This window comes from Chiloscyllium punctatum, chromosome 16 (genome assembly GCF_047496795.1).
Source record: "Chiloscyllium punctatum isolate Juve2018m chromosome 16, sChiPun1.3, whole genome shotgun sequence".
Classification (NCBI taxonomy): Eukaryota; Metazoa; Chordata; class Chondrichthyes; order Orectolobiformes; family Hemiscylliidae; genus Chiloscyllium; species Chiloscyllium punctatum.
This window is the reverse complement of record NC_092754.1, coordinates 73,201,880-73,210,669: the sequence shown is the minus strand read 5'-3', so window position 1 is coordinate 73,210,669 and position 8,790 is coordinate 73,201,880. Positions and strand designations below refer to the sequence as shown.

The 8,790-nt window shown below is 43.6% G+C and overlaps 1 non-coding gene across 1 annotated transcript; it reads right to left on the bottom strand.

Annotated features, from left to right (window-relative positions):
- Positions 1 to 4,350: 4,350 nt before the first annotated feature.
- On the bottom strand, positions 4,351 to 4,432 carry trnas-uga (transfer RNA serine (anticodon UGA)). The gene has a single exon. It is a non-coding gene; the product is annotated as a tRNA-Ser (tRNA).
- Positions 4,433 to 8,790: the final 4,358 nt, after the last annotated feature.

Sequence of the window (8,790 nt, the reverse complement as noted above, 5' to 3'; positions counted from 1 at the left end):
TTCAAAGCCAGATTTCTCGTTCATATGTGCAATGGCTGAACCACTTGATCCCAGGAATTCGAAAACGCGTTTTCTGTATTAATGTTGCTCAGTCTGAATGGCAATCAAACTCTGCTTGTGCAAAAACAGACGTTTCAATGCTGAGCATGCCCCACTAAAAAGGCACAGAAAAAGACAGTATCCTCTTGCATTGGCATCCAACAGATATTTTTGTCTGTTTAAACTGACAGAATAAAGAGGATGTGCTCATCTCCTCTCGCGTCCCATTAACCGCGTTAATACACACGGAGGGATTTTCAAACCAAGATGAACAGGCTCATTGTTGTGAATTGACAGCAGTGGTGTGTGAGTCATTGTGAACAGTGAGCAATAAATGCTGAACCAATAGCACTGACACTGAGCCTTGCACCATCAGCTCCACACTCACATCTTGTGTCATGTCTCCTAGGCATCAGTGCATTTGACTTTAATTATTCTACCCTGCAACTCTCCTCAAGTTATTCTCGACCGCTTGCAGTGTCGAATTAAAACATGCAATTATTAGAAATGCATTTCTGGGACACAGTTGTCTTTCAATGAGATAAGATTCACTGCCCATCCCTAATTATCCCAAAGATGTAGGGGCAGAGTTACTTTTGTTAACTCCTCAAATCCATGGTATGGAGGTACTGAAAAGAAACCACTCGAGATGGAGTTCCTGGATTGCGGAAAGCAGACCGACCCAAAACTGCTGACGTAACTCACCCAGGGAAGAGCAGATGGACCCGACTCTGTCAATGTAACTCAACCAGTGGACAGAAGTCTGACATCACACGATCAATGTAACTCAACGAGGAAATTATGGCCTGACCGCAGTCTGTTAATGTAACTCACCCAGGGAAGAGTAGACTGACGCCACTCTGTCAATGTTAGTCATCCAGGGAAGAGCAGACTGACCCAACACTTTATATGTAACTCACCCAGCAAATGGCAGACTGACACCACTCAGTCAGTAAAATTTACCCAAGAAAGACCAGACTGATGCCAGTCTGTCAACGTAACTCACTCAGAGAAGAACAGGCTGTACCCATTCTGTCTCTGTCACTCATCCAGGAAAGAGCAGGCTGATCTGATTCTGTCAATGAAACACAAGCAGGGAGACGAGCCTGACCCCACTCTGTCAAAGTAACTCACTCAGAGAAGAGAAGACTTATTCCATTCTGTCTGTGTAAATCATCCAGCGAAGACAGGAATGAAACCATACTTGCTGTTAAACTCAGACAGAGAAGAGCAGACTCTCACGATTCTGAGAAAGTAACACGCCCGTGGAGAAGCAGACTGACACCACTCTCTTAACGTAGCTCACCCAGGGAAGAACAGACTGAGTGCACTCTGTGATATTACTCAATCAGAAAGGAGCAGACTGACCCCATTCTGTTAATATGACTCTCCCAGGGTAGAGCAGATGAAGCCCAATCTGTCAATGTGACTCAACCAGGGAAGAGCACTCTGACCTCACGCGATCACTTTATCACAACTAGGAAATTGCAGACTGACGCCACTCTGTCAATGCAACTCACCCAGGGAAGAGTAGACTGATGCCACTCTGTCAATGTAACTCACTGAGGGAAGAGCAAACTGACGCCACTCAGTCACTGTTACTCACAGAGGGGAAGGGCAGACTGATCCCACACTCTCAGTGTAACTCAGCAGACTGATCCCACACGGTCAATATAAGTCATTCACTGAATAGCAATCTGACCCCCGTCTATAAATGTAATTCACTCAGGGAAGAGCAGACTGATCCCATTCTGTCTATAGCATTTCACTCAATGAATGAACACTAACCCCACTCTACAAATGTAACTCGCCAGAGAAGAGCAGACGGAAGCCAGACTGGCAACATAAATTATCGAGGGAAGAGAATACTGACCCCGCTCTTTCTGTTTCACTCAGGCAGGGAAGAGCAGACTGTCACCAAACTGTGAAAGAAATTCGCCCAGGGAAGGGCAGACTGACCCTACTGTATCTGCGTGACTGACACAGGTAAGAGCAACTAATCCAACCCTGTCAAAGTCTCTCCCTCAGGGAAGAATATCCTGACCCCTCTCTGTCCATGTAGCTCACCCAGGAAACAGCAGACTAACCCCACTCTGTCTATTGAAGTTCACTAATATCCTCTCAAGTACGTTGTATCCAGACACTCTCCACATCCCTGTCTCTGTAACCGTGTGCGTTCAATGGCGAATCCAAATAACCTGCAAATGTTTAGAATGTGGCAGCAAACCAGAGCTACCACACAGAAATTGGGCGAATGTACAAACTTCCATCAGGCAGTCACCTAAGCCTGGAATGGAAACCAAACCCGACAGCAGTCGTGATTATAAAATGGCAGAACAGAAACCCAGCAAAAATAATTGCTGTGTGTTGCAACGATTCTGAGTATTAATGAAGCCCCCCTCACTGTAGGTAATTTCCATTTTCATCACTGCCAACCTTCTTCAAAGCAAAGCATGCACTTGCTTTTTTCAGACTTCCGATATCCCGCTTTCATCCCGCTTTTTACCTAATCATATTTCTGACTTTACAATATACGTCATAACAGGTTGGCAAATGCAGAATGAGCTTTGTTCCGTTCTCCACTGATGTTGAGAGTTGTAATACAGCCTATTCGAGTAGGACTTGATGCGCTTGCTGGTGGTGTATTCGCGGCATTATGGCTTCTTTTCTTCGTTTTCGGTCGACCATTTCGAGTTCATTGCGCTGACTTCTGAAGAAGACTTTTTGGATTCGAAATGGTAACTGTGTTTTCTCTCAGAAGACAGACGTAGCTTTATTTCTGTTCTCTAATAAATTGATCTTCTTCTGATCTTTGCAAATGAAATAGGGTGCATTACTATTGCCCGTTTTTAGTTTCAAAATCAATAGAAACATGAAGGAGACAATATCAAAGAACACAAAGTACTGAGTTGTTAAGATAATTTTTGCAGCAATGGTGGACATGAAGGTCAAAATAAGATAACGGTACAAGAACATTTAGTCTGAAAGTGGTATGTGACTTTAGTTCCAAATATATGTTTCCGTTCTTCCAGTACATCTTTTTGACTCCCAGAAAACATTGATTGTTTTCTGTATTCACTTTGTTTCGCGATATCTGTCTTCTGGTCGACCAGCGACAACTTGAATTTGCGTCAGCATTGAATAAGATTTCGCTCTTTCTTCGAAAAGAAAACCTGTGCATTATGTACCACTTATCATGCTGATGGCTAAGAAGTTCAAAATGAAATACGGTTTATGGATCGTGAGCAAGAATGAAGTGATCCACTTGCGAACAGATGTCACCACGCCCTATTCCTACATCGGGCCTGAACGGTCCATTGGCAGAGTCTGCAGAAAGGAAATGTATAAGTGAACTAGTCCTTTGTTCAGTTTGATTTGATACCAATGGTAGTGCTGTTTTGGTGCAGAAATGTGTCAACATCTCTGACGTTAGAGTCAAAATTTAAGTCACATCTACTCCATGGAGTGTCTTCTCATATCGGAACATGCTGACATGAAAACATCTAGCTCTGATAACAAAAATTTTTTCATTAAACTGTGAGTATGTTTAACTAAGCAATTCAGACCGCCAAAATGAATAATTGGCATTTGGTTCTTCAAGCTGAGCTCTCCACACCAACCGCTCCAACGAAGGTCGTGGATAAGATCCCCATCGATTATCTTGGTCAATTTTAGTCTCAGCAACAACCAATTGTTCTGCACAATGGTACCCCACAAGCAGAGGGCTAAGTCTGATTTTCATCGTTAATTTTCAAATTCAGGTCTTAATGCACAGTTTCTTACGAATGTGGACAGCAGAAGACCGTTAACATTCTATTTCTAATATTTCCAGAAAATTCTACTCCGCTGATATCGCCTTGCCTTATCACACCTCAAGCCAGGAACCTGGATCAGTCGAGATCCTTTCCACACATGGAGTTGCTTTTTCTAATTCATTGACTACTGATATACTAGATTATTGGCCTAGAGAGTCAGTTGTAAATTAGGTTGAACTTTCTCAGCTTGACTTTCAATTGATTTTTTAAAAAATCATCATCTACAGGTAATGTATTGCATTGCTTCTTGTTTTGCTTAATTCCAAACCCCCGCTCCCGAACATCCAAATTTCACGATAGTTCGACAAATGTTTTGAAACTGATTCATGTTGGAAGTTGGTGGCTTTTTGTGTCTCGACATATAATTTATTTTATTAGACGTCTTGAAATTACTTCGGATTCTTTACAGTTGAAAATTTAGTTTCGATTGAATGCAAAGCTCAAGCTCCACGGAATCGAAATTCTGCAAAGGAATTAATGATTTTGAAAAATTCAACGCTGTGAACAGGACTCGAACCTGCGTAGGAAGATCCCATTGGATTTCAAATCCAACGCCTTAACCTCTCGGCCATCACAGCTCCGACAGAATTGCCAATTTTCATAGTAAAAGAACTGAATTAATGAAATACGTAATTTGAAGAACACATTGTAAGACCCAAAGATTTCGCCAAATCCTTTGCTGGGACTCAGACGAACGTTACCTTAGCAGATTGACAGGCTTTCATCGCAAACTAGATTCTGACACAGCTGAAGTTGTGGGAATGATTCTTCATCGAATTTTAGAGTCACGGATGTACACCACATGAAGAGAGGATCATAGTCTCACTGCGTCCGATCGACTTTGACTCAATTGCTCATCATCTGGTGCCAAAGTTGTTTTTTAACATTCATCAAAATATGGTATTAGAAATACTGATGCTAAGTCCATAAACACTAGCTATATTCGTAAAATCAAAATCGGAATTAGAAAGAATGCAGAACCAATTTACAGGAATGGATCCAGCAACTAATCCGTAAGTTCTGACAACAGTTAATGAACTTGTGAGTACAAGAGAGGAAGATTGACCGAAGATTTGGAACTTGAAATCGTCTTGACGGAATTATTTGCAAAGCTTTTGCGGTTGTTCTAGAGTCATCAAGTCCTTGAACAATACAACATGGAAAGTGGCCCTTCTTTCCAACTTGCCCACGGTGGACAGTTGTCCTGTATTAATAGGTCCCATTTTCCAACATTTGGCCCACATCCCTCTAAACCTTGTTACTCATATATCCAACCAGATGCCATTAAATGTTACAGTTGTACCAGTCTCCAACAATTTCTCTGGCAGCTCATTCTGGACACGACTGAAAAAGTTGACCCTGACGTCCCTTTTAAATCCTTACCCACTAATTTTAAAACGATATTTTCTAAATTTTGACTTACTCACCAGCAGGAAAACACCTTGATGAGTAAACCTATCCATGTCCCTCATGATTTAATAATTAGCAAGGATTTGACTTTATCATACTTGTCAGGAGGGAGATGTGTGGAGATTATTTATCGAAGGTTTGAAGTAGAAAGTCTGATGTACAGATTTTTAGAATTGCATCTTGGAGAAGTTTTTACTGAGTCATTGAAGTCTAGTAGCAGTTGTAGAAGTCTGTTGTGAAAGCTGCAGAAGGATTTCAGGGCACGAGAACGAAGTATTATTTCCAATGTATTGTGGCTCAGTTCGACCGCACTTGGACTACAGTATGAGGAATTATAATCCTCAATTTAGGAAAGATACTAATGCCATATGAGGAATACCACGAATGGTGATTAGCCTTGATATCATGTATGAACGCTAGTCCTGTGAATTGAAATTGGGCAAATCCGGTCTTTTTTTTAACAGTTTCAAAACAAGAGAGGCAATTTCGTTGAGAGTTGCAAAATATTTGAAGAGGTAAACAGGGTGGTGCAATTAAATTTTGTTCCCTCATTGGTGAATGCAGGAGAGGACAATTTTAAAATGAAGCATTGTGATTTATGACCAGGATGAGAACTATTGATTTTTGTCTTAGCCTTGAGAAGTCTCGCTATTCAGCACTACAGTGAGCCTTGGATATTTGGTCTTTGAATGCATCACTATCAGCCTGACCCGCCGACACTTACTGCATCACTATAGACCTGACCCCTCACACTTACCCCCTTAATATCAGCGTGAACCCCTCAAACTTACTGCATCACTATCCATCTGGCGCCCTCACATTTACTGCGCCACTTTCACTTGGAGACCCTCATTTTGACTGGGTCATTATTAGTCTGATTGCCAAACACTTACTTTGTCCTATCAGTCACGCCCTTACACTTCCTATATTACTATTACCCTGACTCCTTACACTTACCGTGTCACTACAACACTGCTTCCTCAAACTTACTATGTCACTATCACCTTGACCCTCTCACATTTACTGCACCACAATCACACTGACCACCTCACACCTACTGCTTCACTATGAGCTTCAACACTCACACTGACAGTGTCACTAATAGCCTGACCCCTCATACTTACTGCGTTGGTATCTCTCTGATCCCCTCAGAATTACTGCATCACAATCACTCTGACCCCTCATACTTAATGCGTCACTATCCCTCTGGCACCCTCATACTTCCTGCATCACTCACACCCTGACACATGCGCACCTACTGCATCCCTATCAGCCAAACCCCACTCACTAATGGCGTCACTCTCCCTCTAACTTGCTCACACTTAATATATCCCCATCACCTTGACACTCTCTCACTTAGTGCATCAATATCAGCCTGACCCCCTCATGCTTACTGCATCAATATCAGCCTGACCCACTCATACTTACAGCATCACTATCACCTTGACACCCCAAACTTAGTGAGTCCAGATCACACCGAACCTTTCACTCTTCTTGCATCACCTTCAGCCAGACCCTGCACACTCCTCATACTTGCTGCATTACTATAACTCTATCCCACCCAAACCGTGTTTCACTATCACCCTGACAACTCATACTCACTGCACCACGAAATTCCTGACTCCATCACAATTCGTATATCATTATTAGCCTGACCTCTTACACTTACTGTGTCACTCTCAGCCTGTCCCCTCACATTTCCTGTGTTACTCTCAATCTGACACCCTCAAAATGTCTGCATCACTGTCACCCCGAACACGTCACACGTACTGCATGGGTGTCTACCTGAAACCTCACGCTTATTGCCTCACTATCATCCTGAGCGGCTCGCACTTACTGCGTCACTAGCACACCAACACTCTTACCTTTACTGCGTCACTATCGGCCTGACACCTCACACGTACTGCATCACTATTAGCCTGACCCGCTCACACGTTTTGCGTCACTACTACCCTGACCCCCTCACAATTGCTGTGTCGCCATTAGCCTGAGCCCCTCACTATCACGCTGATCAAGCTCACAATTACAGCATCACTATCAACCTGACCCCCTCACACTTTCTCTGTCATTATCACCCTGACCCTTTCACACGTAATGCATGACTGTCACACTGAGACACTCACATTTTCTGCGTCGTTATCAGTCGGACCCGCCAGCACACAGCGTCACTATCAACCTGGCCCCTCACACTTGCATGCCTCAATATCAGTGTGAACCCCTCACACTTACTGCATCACTATCCATCTGCCATCCTCACACTTATTTCACCAGTTTCACCTTGACATCCTCATTTTTACTGCATCACTATCAGCCTGACAGCCACACACATATTGCGTCACTATCAGTGATGCCCTCACACTTCCTATGTTAATATCACGCTCACTCCTAAAACCTACTGCATCACTATCAGCCTGACTCCATCACACTTTTTGTGTCAGTACCAGACTCACGCCTCACGCTTATCATGTTGCTAAAACTCTGCCCCATCACACTGACTGCGTCAATGTCACCCTGACCCACTCACACCTTTTGTATCAGTTTCAGTCTGACGCCTCGCATTTACTGTATAACTAAAACTCTCCCCCTCACACTGACTGTGTAACTCTCAGCCTGACCCCTTCATACTGACTGCGTCAATATCAGTCTGACCCCTCAGACTTACTGCGTCACTCTCACCCTGACCTCCTCACATATACTGTGTCACTATCACCCTGACCCACTCACACAGTCTTTGCCAATTTCACCTTGATGGCCTTATTTTTATTGCGGCCCCATCAGCCTAACAGCCACACATTATTGCGTCACTTTCAGCCACGCCCTCACACTTCCCATGTTATTATCACCCTGAATCCTTACACTTATTGTGTCATTATCAGGCTGACCCCTCACACTTACTGTGTCACTATCAGCCTGACTCCATCACATTTATTGTGTAAGTATCAGACTGACGCCTCACACTTATCTTGTCACTAAAACACTGCCCCGTCACATAGACTGTGTCACTATCAGCCTGACCCCCTCACACTTACTGCTTCACAATCGCAATGCCCCTCTCTCACTTACGACGTCATTTAAACCCTGACACCCCACACTTGCTGTGGCACTCTCACACTGAGGGCCGTACACTTAGTATCACTGTCATCCTGACCCCTTCCACTTACTGCATCATTATCACACTGGTATCTCACACCCACTGTGTCACTGTCATCCTGACCCCTTACACTTACTGCGTCACTATCACACTGGTATCTCACACCCACTGTGTCACTATCATCCTGAGCCACTTACACCTATTACGTCACTATCACTTTGACCCCAACACACTAACTGCATCAATATCAGCCTGACCATTTCACACATACTGCGCCACTACCAGGTTGACTCCCTCACATATGCTGCGTCACTATCAGGCTTACCCACTCATACTTACTGTGTCACTATCACCCTGACTCCCCACTCTTACTGCGTCAAGATCATTGTGCCCCCGTACACTTACAGCGTAACTATCATCCTGACAACGTCACAC